The sequence below is a fragment of the Lissotriton vulgaris genome, chromosome 9 (genome assembly GCF_964263255.1).
Source record: "Lissotriton vulgaris chromosome 9, aLisVul1.2, whole genome shotgun sequence".
Classification (NCBI taxonomy): Eukaryota; Metazoa; Chordata; class Amphibia; order Caudata; family Salamandridae; genus Lissotriton; species Lissotriton vulgaris.
This window is the reverse complement of record NC_141697.1, coordinates 137,182,223-137,197,535: the sequence shown is the minus strand read 5'-3', so window position 1 is coordinate 137,197,535 and position 15,313 is coordinate 137,182,223. Positions and strand designations below refer to the sequence as shown.

Here is a 15,313-nt window from a genome sequence, read left to right as displayed (position 1 = left end):
AAGTACTTGTGTTACCTCACCCAGGGAAGCCGGTGCATAGGTGTCTTCTCGTGTCGGGTTTCGTCGTCATTTCCTATGGAGGGCTGCAAAGAAGTGCTGCAGGCGACCAAGTGAAGAGTGTCCTAATGGATCCAAGGATGGATCGGATATCTGAAGAACCTGAAAGCAGAGAGGACAGAGCCTGGGTCACTAGCCAGTGACCAGGATGGCGACAAGAAGATGCCAGCCGATGTCGGTGTTTTCAAGTGAAGTAGGTGATGCTTGACTCTTCACCCATGAGGTCCAGGAGGCGTCGAAGATGACCAAGAGCTGGATTTGAGCTGTTCCACAACGGATGTCATGTGCTGCATTGTCGGTATCCGGATTGGACCCAACAAGCCTTGGCAACAGCAACCCACGCCAGATGTCAACATTGGATTCGGTACAGACCAGCAAGGTCTGAGGGATTCACCCTTTAGAGGGGATTCAGGGCTCGTCTTGAGCAACCAGGAAAATCCAAGAAGTAGAAGAGTTACCTTCGTGGGCACCCACTAGTCAACAGACCAGGGATCTAAAAGGCGCCTCGAGCAGAAATGTTGCAAGCAGGCCCACAGAATACTTGTGGAGTGTAGGCTTGTGATCTTCATTGCAAAAGATGCTCAGGGCTTGGACTACAAGTAGCCCAATGCACAACTTCGGGAAAGCTCGGGAAGTTGATGCACTAGCAAATGTGCTGGATGTCCAGGAGTTCCAGTCCAACATCTCTTGTGATGGCTACAGGGGTCAGCTTTGCTGGGGACCCTTGTCGGCCTCAGAGATGTCTGGAAGTCTGTATCCTATGTCGCAGATTCTTCAGGGCCCGGCGGGAGCCTCAAAAATGCAGACCAGCAAGATGCTTCTTTGGTGCCTGTTTGAACAGGGGAGTCACTCCTTGACCCCAAGGGAGTTTTCTTCCGTCTTCCAGTCGATATGGAATGTCGAAGGGCCAAGATTTCATCTTCAGAGTGTCATCCAGGGTAATCTAAATTCCTAGCGACTGGGTTCCTATACTTATACTAAGTTTAGGGGTTGGACTAACTCTAGGGTCCCACCTATGGGAGGACCTGGGGAGGGGGTGGTTACACCCCTTCCCGTTTGTCCAGTTTCGTGCCCGAGCTGGGGCTGAGTGCCCCAGCAACCGATTTGAACTGGGAAATGCATGGAACACCTTGTGTGCCCCAGGCAGTGTCTGAAAAGCATTCACTGAATGCAACCCACCCTGCCCCAATACACTAAAGCCTGTCTGGGGAAGTGCTGGCACCTCCCTGGACAGGAAAACCTATTGTCCAGGCCTCCCCTGCCTGAGTTTTGTCCAGCAGCAGGAGGTCAGACCCATGTCTGTGGCAGCAGCATCCATTTTGTGATGCTGGTGCTCTTTTAAACTATTACTGGGAAAGTAAGTGTGTACATGTCTTCTCCCTCTAGAAGGGTAGAATGCTACCCCCGCGGCCAGAACTGGCGGGGGTTAGTATTCTAAAGTGTTTGACACCAAACACAACATGTTTTGATAGAGCGAAACCAAAGTTAGCATTAACCGCGAGGATTATAATGCACTTAAGGAGAAGTGTGGCTTAATGATTAGAGCGGCAGACCCTGATGCAGAGGGCTAGCCCGGGACCATGGTTCAATTCCCCGCCTCGGTGGGTCTTGGGCTCAAAATTCCACGGACCTGATCATTCTCGCCTTGGTGCCTATTCCAATCATGGAGTCCCACTCTGCAACTCTGGGCAATAGCTTGCTTAATCTCCACAACGGCCCCCACAACGCTAAGGATGTGTGGCCTCCACCTTGGGGGTGCCCAGGAGTGGACGCCTCACAGGGAAAGCCAGGATGGGTTCCACAGCAGTATTCGTACAAGCGCCTTGAGACCCTTGCGGGTGAGGAGTGCGCTATACAAGTATAAATTTTACATTTACACTTAAGAGTGTATGGTATGGCCATATCACAGAACAGCTATAAGGACAGGTTTCCGAAAGCTGCAGAGGGGCTCAGCTCATGCTAGGGCACCCTCTCACACAAAACCAAGCACTCTGCCTTCAGGATTGTTAAGGTCTGTCATAGGAGTGACTTATAGGTGAATATGTGTCTGTTTTAAAAGGTAGATATAGGTATACTACATCCAAGTAAGGGGTGCTTACGCCACCTTACCCAGGCTGCAAGTGCTGACCTGTGGTGCCATTTTGGAAGGCTTCCCAGGGGTGGCATCATACATGCTTCAGCCCCTGGTAGGCCTCTGGGGTACCTATGCCCTTGGTACCTACAGTACCATATACTAGGGACTCACAAGGGTAACCCAGTAACCAATCTGGTGTGTATCTAATGTACAGGATATCAATTTAGAGAGGGAACAGCTAGGTTGGGGTCCTGATTAGCAGGGCCACAGCCAGGCTAAAGTCGATAAACCAGTGAAACACAGCAAAAAGTGGGATTAACCATAGTAAGCAGATCCTACTCTACTACACAGCAGGTCCCGACTGCGAGGTTCAAAACCTACACAGCACCGATCCAAAGACATCTCTGGGGGACTCGACAACGAGACACAGCGCCTATATCAAAAGGGCAGAACGCCGATACTCGACAGGTTGCAATTTGCTTTTCTTCGTACTCGGAGGACTCTGGTAATTTTGGAGTTTAACACGGACGCCTTTACTCGACAAGGCTGATTTTTGACACTTAAGAATACCGGAACATTGGAACCGGCTTCATATATCTATGATCGTTGAACCCTCGTATTAAATTCAGAATATATATATCAATAATTGCTCTGGTGTTTTTGCCATGGATTTATGAAGGCCCATCGTACATGTCTTTGACAATTTGAGTCTAGCTTTAGCCCTGAAGAAGTCGTTTGGTCACCATACCAAGAGGAAACACGTGTTGGCGGCTAGTGTGTGTTCTCTTGATGAAGACTAAATAATAAGTCAAGATGAAGTGAAGAGAAATCGTCTTACTGGATTTAATTGATGGATTATAACATTTGCCTTTAGCTCAGGATATACCCCTTGTTCTTCTGTTTTACGATTGTGTTTTGCCTTTTAATCACATTGTTTGGTCCGTGGAGGGTGAACCAGGATCTTATCCTTAGAGCTTAACAAGATATTGACTTTTACCTGTGTTTCTTTCCAGCGCAATCAACACCCATTCACCTGTCTCTCTTTTTTGCCTGAATCATAAGGGGTTCGACAGCGAGCTTGGACCCGACTGCATGGCTCGGTAACAGAGCATCGACCTAACTGCTTGAATCGAGTCCTCTTTCAACAAGAGACCCAGTTTCTAACAATACCTATATGCATGAATCCACAAACACACTGAAAAACGTAGATTCACACACTGTCTAGCACACATACAGGCACCCACCTACAGACATATAGCCATCGATGCACACACAGAGGAGCAAATTTACAGAAACCAATTCATACAATGAACAACTGATGAACAGGTAGCCATGCACATAGACCAACAGAGATACATTTGGATGGATGGATGAGTGGGCTGATACATGTATGGACAAAAGTAAGAATGAGCATATGGCTGAATGGAAAGGCATGTAGATTGGTGAATGGGTGAATGGATGGATGGATGGATCACTGTAGGTGGGGGGATGTATGCATGATGATTGTTGGGATGGTTTGATACATGTTTCAATGGATGAATAAACATGCAGTTGGATATGTATGCTGATGTTTTAATGGATGTCACTGGATGTGCATGCAAAAGAATGAAGGTGGCAGATAAAGGCATGAGTCTGGGAAAGGATGTCTGGATTAATGTGTGACTCAATAGATGAATGTGCATGGGGTTGGAAGAGTATGTAATGGACAAGTGTGTCTAGGTGGAGAGATGAGTATTCTGATGGATGGGTAGACATAGGGTGTATGCGAATAGATGCATGTAAATGTGTGCAGATGCAGGTCAATTAGAATATAGATGCATGAATTTAAGATGCACGAAAGCCGATGGGTGAAAACATGAAGATTTTGATAGATGGATTAGTTTGCAGATGGATGGATGGACTTGTGTTGATGGGATGAGGAACACAGGAAAACCGTCACCCATACCCTCATCAGCAGCAGACTAGACTACGGCAACGCACACTATGCCGGGATAAAAAAAGAACCTCACCTGCAAACTCCAGAACGTCCAGAACGCCTCCGCCAGACTTGTCCTCAACCTACCGCGCCACGTCACATCACCCAACACCTGCGAACACTACATTGGCTCCCCGTCGAGAAGCGAACAACCTTCAAGCTTCTCGCCCACGCCCACAAACCCCTGCACAACACCGGACCTGCCTACCTGAACCATCGCCTCTCGTTCCACGCACCCCAAAGATCCATCCCAGATCTCCGTTGCAACCGTGCCGCGGATCAAGAAACCAAGAACAGGTGGTCGTTCCTTCTCCTTCCGCCTGGCACATCGTCCTCAACGCTCTCAGCCCACTTGGAACCCAGTATCTGCCTCAGAACCGGACCCCGACGGGGTCCGGTTGAGGGAGATGTGCCAGGCACGCTCCAACCCCCCTCCCGAGACCCATGATGCAAGTAGCGCCAAATTTTAAAGTGCTGATTTTCTCCTGATTTTGGAGGATTTTTGGGATTGAGCTATTCGCTCTCCCTTTTTTATGCACTTTTTTCACCTTTTATAATTTTCACTTTCACGCCCCCAGGTCAGGGTGGACGATTAGAGAGTCCATACCGCCGGGGTATAGTCCTGATGAATGCCTTGGTAAATTTATACCTCCCATATGGCAGAAACATGTTGACTGACTAGTGTATTTCTCTGAATTTTTACCATTCCTAAACCTTGGCAATTAAATTCAGACACATAATACCTGTAATACGTGTCTTAGGGATTCACTATTAAAATTTTTTTTAGATACCCTCTTAGACACTTTTAATTTCACTCACCCTCACAACACGCCCCTCTTCACACAACCAGCTCTGCAGTCTTTCTGGCGTCGCAGCACACCAAAGAGGCACTCGGCCTCTTTGGTGGGGCCCAATGATGAAGCATGACACTGACCAGGTCGGTGTGTGAGGGCTTTCCTATTCACCCAAAATGAGTGTGTGATCCTTATCTATCTCGCTCCAATTTAGTGGCTATTCTGAGACTGATTCGGCCTCTCTCTTTTTGTTTATGTGCATTGAACCGGGGACTGAGAGAAGCCCCTTTGACTCTCCCTACCTCTCCCATTGTTGTTTTGAATTAGTTTTCTCTTCATGAATGTTTGAGTGGTTGAATGATCGATGGTTGGATGAGTGCGCTGATGAACGGATGGGGTTACAGATCGATTGATGAGGCTGGGGCTTTGCGGATGTGTCAAGGTTCAGATGTGTAGATGGATGGATGCAAGCATGAATGGAAAGATAAATGTGTGGGTGTGTGTGTAGGTGGATGAGGGTGCAGATGAATGGATAAGTTTGTAACACTCTGACTCTCAGTCTTGCATTCGAATGGTTTTCCTAACTGGGAATTGGTATAGTCTCCTCTACTGCGCAAGGAAGGTTAATATCTTAAAATAAAGTGATATGTTTACAGTGGCGGCCGCTTTGGAAATGTAGTGGTAGGGTAGGGGGATGAGTGGGGTGCACCATAAAAAAAAAAAAGTTCACTTACCTGAAGGGCCGTCACCTCTCGGCAGCTTGGAAGCACACAGGCTCCCACACTCCCCTAGCCAATCACGATGCTGCTGTCACCATGACAGCAGCTTCCTGATTGATACGAGTGGCCTGGTTCGGTGCTCAAACAGGCAGTGGGAGCCTGGGCATGTTCTCTACCTGGCTGTGCAATACAATCGGGTGGATAACATGCTAAGGGCCCGATGTAGGTACCAAATACCGGTCGGAAACGGCCGATTTCGGCCGTTTCCGACCGGTATTTGGCCTACTGAGATGTAGGGGACCTTTTTTTGTCCGGTTCGGTATTTTACCGATTTGGTAAAATTACCGAATCGCAAAAATACAGAATCGGTAATTTTACCGATTTTTTTAATTTGGGATGTAGGTGGGACTACTTTCAGTCCCACAGGCCCTTCAGATTCGCTATTTTAACACCCAATCCAATTGGGTGTTAAAATACCGAATCCAGGTGTGCATGCACATCTGTGCATGCACACCTGTGCCATGTGACAGACAGACATGCCCTTAGGGCATGTCTGTGTGCCACATGGCTCACATGCCTGTTTTGGGGGTGCTAGAGGATGTCAAAGTGACATCCCCTGCACCCTTGCACAAATCGGTAATTACCGAATCGGTAATTACCGATTCGGTAATGCCCATTGATTCCTATGGGTTTCAAGGCCCATAGGAAGCAATGGGGGATACCGAATCGGTATTTACAGAATCGGTAAATACCGAATCTTACAGATTCGGTATTTACCGAATCTGAAATACCTACATCTCCCCCCCCTCTAATTTACCACTTCATAAATACCGATTCGGTATGATTCGGTATTTATGAAGTGGTAAATGTAGATTTACCTACATCGGGCCCTAAGTGCGTATGACGGTTTGGCTGCCCAAGACTGCTGGCCAAACCATCATGCGCACTTAAGTGCACATTATACCACTCCTCCCCCCTCGCCATGTTCCACAGCCCAACCCCGCCCTGCCCTGCCCTAACCTGGCTCCAGCTTTTTACCGAAAAATAAAATGATAATAACGTTAACACACGTTATTATCATTTTATTTTTCCTCTTACATTCAGTGGGGTGCCACTGTGATAACATTTTTATCACACAGATGTGGCAGTGAACCATAGAAATGATCTCATTTGAATGAGTTTAAGTCATTTTTGGGGAGTTTCATATAGCGCGAGCTCGACTGAATGGTGTTGGTGGTTTACACGAGCACCAGTTACATCACTCAAAGTCGCATTCTGTTTTTAAGGCACAGGGAGGTTAAGTGAGTTGCCAGAATCACAGGATGTGTTGACCCGATGCCGAGACCAGGCCACCAAGTTCCAAAGTTGTCAGCTTTGGTCATAAAGCCACATCCTCTCCTTTATGACTTGACATAAAGATGGAGACCGGTGATATCGGTATTTTTGATGCTTTAAAAACAAAATGATGAGGGACCCCAGGTGAGTGTCACACCATAGTGCCAGGGGCTTCAGCTCATCTATAAAAAAGCATTGCCACCAAAAAGATCCACGGTGTCTTTCATCCGTTTACTCGCTTTCATCAACACAATATTGCTTATTTTAGAGTAATAAAAGATTTCACAATTTATTCTTCACAGCCCTTAATTTTAAAACTCCATTCGCCCATGGTCTTTATTTATCATCCTAGGAAAGATGAAAGACCAGCCAGATCTGTTTGATACTCTCAACTCTGGTCCAAGGGAGCCATCAATTTAATTCTTTCTGTAGTTGCACTCACCCCATTTTATCTACGTGCAGTCTGGTGCATGCATACGAATATTTGAAAGCTATAATCAGGGAGCTACAAATAGATATTATTCCCAGCGGTATGCGTCTAAGAAATAGAATTTTTAGCAGGAAAACGCAGTGGAAAATGGCATTGCTCAAACAACCATTAGCAATTGCAATCGGTCTCACTTACTTTTACATAGACGTAAGATCGATTGGCCCTGCCAATGCTTGTTTGAAAGATGTTATTTAAACAAGACGCACACAGACAGTATATATTTTCACATCATTTTAAAGCTGATTGGAAGAGAAATATTTACCCATAGCTTCTGGAAATCCACGGGGAATCGAATTCTTGCTGAACACAGACTTCGTTTTGCTCTCAACTGAGAGAGAGAGAGAGAGAGAGAGAGAGAGAGAGAGAGAGAGAAGAGAGAGAGAGAGCCTGGAGAGAGAGGGAGAGAGAGAGAGAGAGCCAGGAGAGAGCGAGGGAGAGAGAGGGAGAGAGAGAGAGAGAGCCAGGAGAGAGCGAGGGAGAGAGAGAGAGAGAGAGAGAGAGAGAGAGCCTGGAGAGAGAGGGAGAGAGAGAGAGAGAGAGAGAAAGAGAGAGAGAGAGCCTGGAGAGAGAGGGAGAGAGAGAGAGAGAGCCAGGAGAGAGCGAGGGAGAGAGAGGGAGAGAGAGAGAGAGAGCCAGGAGAGAGCGAGGGAGAGAGAGAGAGAGAGAGAGAGAGAGAGAGAGAGAGCCTGGAGAGAGAGGGAGAGAGAGAGAGAGAGGAGAGAGAGAGAGAGAGAGAGAGAGAGAGAGCCTGGAGAGAGAGGAGAGAGAGAGAGAGAGCCAGGAGAGAGAGGGAGAGAGAGAGAGAGAGCCAGGAGAGAGCGAGGGAGAGAGAGGGAGAGAGAGAGAGAGAGCCAGGAGAGAGCGAGGGAGAGAGAGAGAGAGAGAGAGAGAGAGAGCCTGGAGAGAGAGGGAGAGAGAGAGAGAGAGAGAGAAAGAGAGAGAGAGAGCCTGGAGAGAGAGGGAGAGAGAGAGGAAGAGCCAGGAGAGAGCGAGGGAGAGAGAGGGAGAGAGAGAGAGAGAGAGCCTGGAGAGAGAGGGAGAGAGAGAGAGAGAGAGAGAGAGAGAGAGAGAGAGAGAGAGAGAGAGCCTGGAGAGAGAGGGAGAGAGAGAGAGAGAGCCAGGAGAGAGCGAGGGAGAGAGAGGGAGAGAGAGAGAGAGAGCCAGGAGAGAGCGAGGGAGAGAGAGAGAGAGAGAGAGAGAGAGAGTCTGAGACACAAAGGAAGAGAACAATAATAAAGAGAGAGACAGAGAAAGAAAGAGAGAGTGTGGTTAGAAAGAGAGAGAGAGAGACAGGGGGCATTGAGAGACAGAGATTTATAGTGTAAATAGACTCAGAGAGGAAGGGACGGGAGAGAGAGGACTGTCTGTGCTGTAAAACTCCGCCTTCGAAACACAGCAGCCAGCTAATATGACAAACTGATCAGACAAGCACTTTCACAACTTTTCCACATGAAGGCAGCTTTGCTATCATGAGTGTTTGTTTTCAAGGTCTAGCTAAGGTTATGGGGGTGGAAACGAAGTAAAATGTTCCGTTGCTCGTCCAGCTCACATGAAGCAAGACACTGGCTGAGGGGCTGGGAAGAATGTTTTATGGCATTTCGTGGGAAAAAAAGTGGCTTCTAAGCATGCGCCCCTGCACAAAATACGCACACACTACCTCAAATCAAAATAAGAAAAGAAGCAACAAGATCATAACACAGTGTTACATTTTAATTTTTACAAATTTTTATCATCACCAAATGTTAGTAGCCAGAACGATACGTGGCTTGTTGATGCTTGTATAAGGAAGTGAAAGTAATATTTAAACAGTAATCTGCTGTGTACTTTTGAGTGCGGTAAAAATGGAACTCACTATTTACCCCTCTTCAAGGTCAAGCTGGTGGTTATTTTTTTTTCCATATTTCCTGCTGATGTTTAAGGATACATTGTGTTCAGCAGACTAGGTCGGTCTATCTGCAGGTTTGACCCCCCTCCATCAGCCTAGAGTTTTGCAAAAGTGAAAGTGGACAGATCTGAGAACGAGGGTGGCGGTGGCGCACACTTTACAACCTCAGACTTGTAAACCCGACCCCCTGGTATACCCGCGTAAAAAAATTGTTGGCCAGAGATATTCATTTTCGATTTGTGTTTTTAAATCATTAGAGAAGTAATTTAACCTGGGTAGACATTGCTGATCCGGGGTGCATTTTTCTGGACGAACATTTAAAAAATGGCAGTTGTGTTGCAGTGATGCTGTAATATTTCAGGAACCATGAGACCTATATACTTCATTTTAGTGACAAAACATCGGTTTGGGGGGGTCAAGTATTCTTATAGAGACAGGAAATAACTCCTCAGAGCAACTCTTCTGCCATTTTCCAAAATGGCGGCTATAATACAGGAAGAAAAGACAACTATAGAAATGAAAAAAAAAATCATTTTAATCACTCCTGTTTTAGACACATTTTCATAGTTCACTTTATTTGTTTCTGCAATAGCTCGTGGTACATTTGTAGAATGTTAAACATTTAAAAAGAGCAAATCGACAGGGACATCTTTATGTGGCACAGGTTATGCAAGTACATGAACAGGCCCGGACTGGCCGTTGAGGGCACCTGGCAATTCCCCGGTGGGCTGCATGGTTGGGGGCCGGTTTTGGGCCCCTGGGGCCGTTTTTGTTACAGGGCCGTTATGCTGCAAAAACGGCCCTGTAACAAAAACGGCCGAAAACCGGCCCTGTCACAGAGCGCGGTCGCACCTCTCCCCCTCCCCTCTCCTCCCGGAGGGGGGGAGGGGGGCCGGGCGAGCACTTTGCCAGGGCCGGTTCTGGTTCCCAGTCCGGCCCTGTACATGAACGTATAAGTTCTGTGGGTAGAGGCTTTACAAATTCCGTAGGTTTTAGCACCCCATCAATACCTTCCCAACCAAATTCACATGGATCTTTCTCTACATATGCATGATTCAAAACATTTACATATCTTCTTATCAAGTAGAATACTCTTTTTGTGAGTTCATGCATAACATTTGAAAGGTCACTTAGCAGGACTGATCTCTTGAACTCACTTTACTGAAGATTGTCAAATGTGTGACAGTCAGAACGCATTTTCCACCAACACACAAGATATTTTTCTACATCTTTAAAGTCACATTGCTCTCTCTCAGCAAATCCTTTTAGAAACTTCACATGTTCAGCAGATAAAGCTCTAAGCTTTGTTCCAAATTTCAGTAGCTACTGCTACTAAGCATGTGTGGTGTGGGGGGGGGGCGGAGGGGTGAATAATAAAAATACAAATGCAGTAACTTACCTGATTGCTGCCGGGTGCTGCTGCCTCTGCTCTGTATCCTTACGGCAATAGGAAGCTCCCAGCCTCCCAGAAGCCCCTGTCCCATCCAACTCTGTTTTAAGCAGAGTTGTGATTAGTCTGAGCGCCGAGAGGGCTTGGAGGCTTTGCATGTTCCTCACCAGGCTGTGTATTGCAGCCTGGTAAGGAAGATGTGAAGTGCGCATGACGGTTTGATTGGCCCAACCACCATGTGCACTTAATAGTGTGCTTTATACTCGTCCACTGCCCACTGCACTGGCCAGCCCGGGCCACGCGGCCGCAAGTGAGCAGGAAGAAAAACGAAAACGATAATAATGTTAGCTATTACTGTTTTTGTTTTCCTTTTTGCACTGCTCGCAGGGCAGGGTACGGTGCTCCTCCACTGTAGCGGAGGAACCACCACTGCCAATTTTGCTCATAGTGTCACCACCCGTAAGAATATGTGCCTTGAAAACAACACTGGCAAAAGTAACAAATGATGGACAGAATGCTGAACAATGCAAACATTCACCCCCAGTCACAAAGATCTAGGTTTAATTCACCGTTCTTTTGCTCACCATGCCATCCCAGTTTGGACCCAGACATATGCAAATCAGTATTGACCCTGTTCTTCATTGGAATAGTCCAGCCCGAACTGCCAAGCCAGCTCCTGGCTGGACCGGAAACAAACATCCTGGGACCGTTTCACAGCATCACCCGATATCAGCCAGGCTAGCTTGAATCCAGTGGCACAGTGAGAACGTGACCCACGTATGAGCATACTCTTCTCATTTAGGGCGACAAAAGCAAAAGGAACCAACTGTGGTGGTGTAGTGAGCAAAAGAACGATAAATTTAACCCAGATCTCTTGGCTGTGGGTGAATGTATGATTTATTCAGCTTTTTGTCCATCATTTGTTTGCGCAGCACTTTTTACCCTAAGTAGGATGGGTATGCCCAAAAGTGGATCCCTTGCTCACTGTACCACTGGTATTACTGGTAAAAGCCCAGCCTTTTTCAGTTGGACGGTATTCTTGGAGATCAGAGCATGAATTCGAGCCCAAGGATAAACTGGCTTTTTTTCATCCATGAGTTCGCAATATGATAAATTCATTTAAATCAGCTTGGCAGACCACAGCATCAGGTAGAAGAAGGACCATGTCCTCATCCATTTAAAACTTTCTGGTAGACTGTGATGTGTTGGTGGCTTGCAGTGATTTTGCACAGATTGGCAAGGCTGGTGGGTTATATGTTTTCAGCTTTGTTTTTTTATACCTATAGCTGATGCAGCTTTTTTTTCAGCAGCTACTTAGTTGGTACAGTCTTGAAAAACAGCATGGCATTATCATGTGTGCTGGATGTTACAGACAAAGAAGAGCAGTCTTCAAATCTAAATTATCAAGACCATCAATTTTAAATCCTTTCCTGGTAAAGTGATTTGAAAGGCTGTGCCTTACGATGGTTTCAGTCCGTTCTGCAGGATAGACAGCAGGCGGTGTCCCTCCCCCCCTTCCAATCTGCCTTCTCCAACGTGCTGCATGGTGTATCTCAGGGCTCGGCAATTAGCCCTATTTTATTTAACATTTATTTAAAGCCTCTGATTGCGGTCATCAAAGCATATAATATCGACATCATAAATTATGCGGATGACACACAGCTGATCCTCTCCTTTGAGGGAGAGAACTCGACATCAGTGGAGGTGTTTCACAACTGTTTGCGGGACACAGATCGCTGGTTGCAGGAACACTCTCTACAATTGAATGCAGGAAAGACAGAGGTGGTCTTTTGTGGTGCAAATAGGATCCCTCATATCCTTCCCTACAATTTTTGGCCCCCTGGAACTTCGACCGCAGTTCGGCCTGCAAAAACTGTCCGTAATCTGAGCATTATGCTTGACAACAAGCTCACTATGGAAGCTCAGGTTACAAAAATGACAGTCTGTTGTTTTGCGATCATTAGGTCTCTGCGAACATTTTTTCCTTTATTATCTTCTCAGGCGCGCGCGCAAGTGACAAGGTGTACGATTCTTAGTATACTTGACTACTGTAACGCCCTTCTGCTTGATTCCCCGAACTTCCTTCTGGACAGATTAGAGAGGATCCAGTCAGCAGCAGCCAAGTTAGTCTTAATGCTGCCTAGAAGATCCTCCGCGTCTGCGGCTTTGGCAGAACTTCACTGGCTCCCTCTGAGACAGAGAGTGCAATTTAAATCTCTCTGTCTTGTTTTTAAAGCTCTTCATTGGATAGGGCCTGTGCTCATGCGGAACGTTTTTTACTTGTACACCCCTACAAGAACGCTCTGCTCTTCATCGGTGAGACTGGTGAAGGTACCAAGGTTTAGGAAAGTCAGGTCAGGGGGTAGGTCTTTTGGGGTGGCAGTGGCCAAACTGTGGAATAGACTACCTTCGGAGATTAGACAAATTAGGGAGCTCCTTCCTTTCAGAAAAAGTGTAAAAACTTTGCTATTTCCCAAGTCTTAGTTGCCTGACCATGTTCTGACACCCCCCCCCCCCTCTCCTTTGAGCTGCTTAGCGCCAGGATGCCTGCAAGGTGACAGTGCGCTTTATAAGACAAATAAATAAATAAATAAATAAAATGGTGTGCTGTTGGATTCACAAGATTTTACAGCATGTGTTGCTAACTAGTTCATGCTCCGTACTATGTCTAGTAACTTGTTGCTTTACCAATCTTATTCATTGAAGTGGTTAGCTCCCTACTTTTGCACTTGTCATGGGCAATCATCGAGTGTAGCAGAGTTTTCTTTTTGCCGTGATGTAATTCATAAAACATGATTTGGAAAGAACTGTATATTTTCACTGCATAAGCCTGTAGGTTCATGGGATAGTCTTTTACTTCTTCACTTATATCTTCAAAGCCATCATCAATGTTGTTGGCTTCTGTTCCTAACCCAAGAACTTTAGTTTGTAACAGTTTTGCTCTGCTGATATTAAATAATGATGTAAAAATTGTTAAGACACCATCAGGCATTCTTGTTGACTCCCATGATTTGCAGAGCGCTGGAACATCACAAAATTTGTCATTAAGTGTAAAACCAAAATCTTTCAGGATGTTTTTTAAAACTGGTGCCTGCTGATTTTACAGCATCCTGTGATTGTATTTTGGCAGCAAGAACTTCAGGAGTCAAATCAGCTAAGAACACCATAAGTGGTTCATTCTTTTTGTTAGACTGATAAAAACGAAATCTGTCATTGTACATTCTCACCAGAAAATTCTTAATTTCATTATTATGGGGCAATACAGTTTCTTCAATGTTGACCAATATTTCTCTGATCTTATTGAGTGTGAACCCATAACCAGCACTCAAGAGTGGCTTTAAAACTTAATTTGCTTTTCAAAGAGTGCAAACTTACCTTAATGCTAATTGTTACGTTGTTGCTAGACCTCATTATACATTCATATTTTCAAATGTGTGCACACATGCAACTCCGGTGAGCATACAAATCCGCTGCAAATACATTCACCTCACTGTTTAGTTTAGCATCTCGGCTGAAAACTTCATCTTGGAAGAAACTAGCTGTGGATAAAAACATGTTCGCCCTTTGAGAGTCACATACTATTCTTTCGTCAATTCCTTTGACCCCTTTTCTGGCTAAACCACAGATAGCATATTTAAGACCCTCTGCTTTCTGATTAGTTGTTGGAGGAGGGCGGGGTAGCATGGATCTTGTAGCACTTGTTGTTACAGTGATAAAATATTTGATTCTCTTCAGCCATCAGTTTCAATCTTTTGTGAACTTCGTCTTGCCATATTTCTGCAGCATCTCAAACTCTTTCTGCTGCAGTTGATGTTAGCTTTTCTTTTGGATTAGTTTGACATATGACACATTTTTCTTTGTTGAAGGAGTCCTCATGTTTTGAGTTAGCAACACTCTATCACGAGGTAAGGATCCTTTGCTACCACCTGCTTCGCTCATGTTTACCAATTTGAATCAACGGAAAACCTGAAACAAAGCCAATATTAAAATAAATTACCAATATGATGGCTAAAACACATCATTATAGAGCCGCCATTTTGGAAAATGGTGGAAGTGTTGCTCTAATTAGTTATTTTCTGTCTCTATAAGACTACTTGATCTCTAAAACCTATGCTTTGACACCTATATGAAGTATATAGGTCTAATAGTTCCTGAAATATTACATCATCACTGCAACACATCCGCCATTTTTAAAAACGTCATCCAGAAAAATGCGCGCCAGATCAGCAATGACTACTCAAGCTAAATTACTTCTCTAATAATACAAAAACACACATCAAAAAGGAAAATCTCTAGACAAAACAATTTTTTACAGAGGTATATCAAGTGGCCAGGACTAATGAGCTGAGAAGATGAAATGTTGTTACTGTCTGTGCGCGCCACGCGCAGTGCATAAAACATGGAAACATCTCATCAATGACCACATTGTCTCTTGAGCGTTGCACACTTTTCCTGCTATTTTGCTGTGCCTCTGTGCCTGAGCGTGGGCAAGGGGAGGACACAGCACACTCACTCTAACCACTTGGGATGAGGTGAGGTCAACCAGGGGTGTAGCTTGGTCAGTAAGACTGGGGGGGGGGTGTCAGATATTCTG

General features: G+C 45.6%; 1 protein-coding gene across 2 annotated transcripts in view; it reads right to left on the bottom strand.

Annotated features, from left to right (window-relative positions):
* Positions 1–14,403, bottom strand: part of LOC147689728 (carbohydrate sulfotransferase 9-like) — a 91,274-nt gene extending 76,871 nt beyond the window's left edge. Inside the window, exon 1 of one of the 2 annotated variants that reach the window (XM_086937203.1) lies at positions 14,095–14,403. The gene's annotated coding sequence lies outside the window, so the exon portion shown is untranslated. Of the gene's footprint in view, positions 1–7,706; positions 7,829–14,094 lie in introns of those variants that run through there. The other variant, XM_086937202.1, reaches the window with a different exon arrangement.
* Between the last annotated feature and the right edge of the window lie 910 nt (positions 14,404–15,313).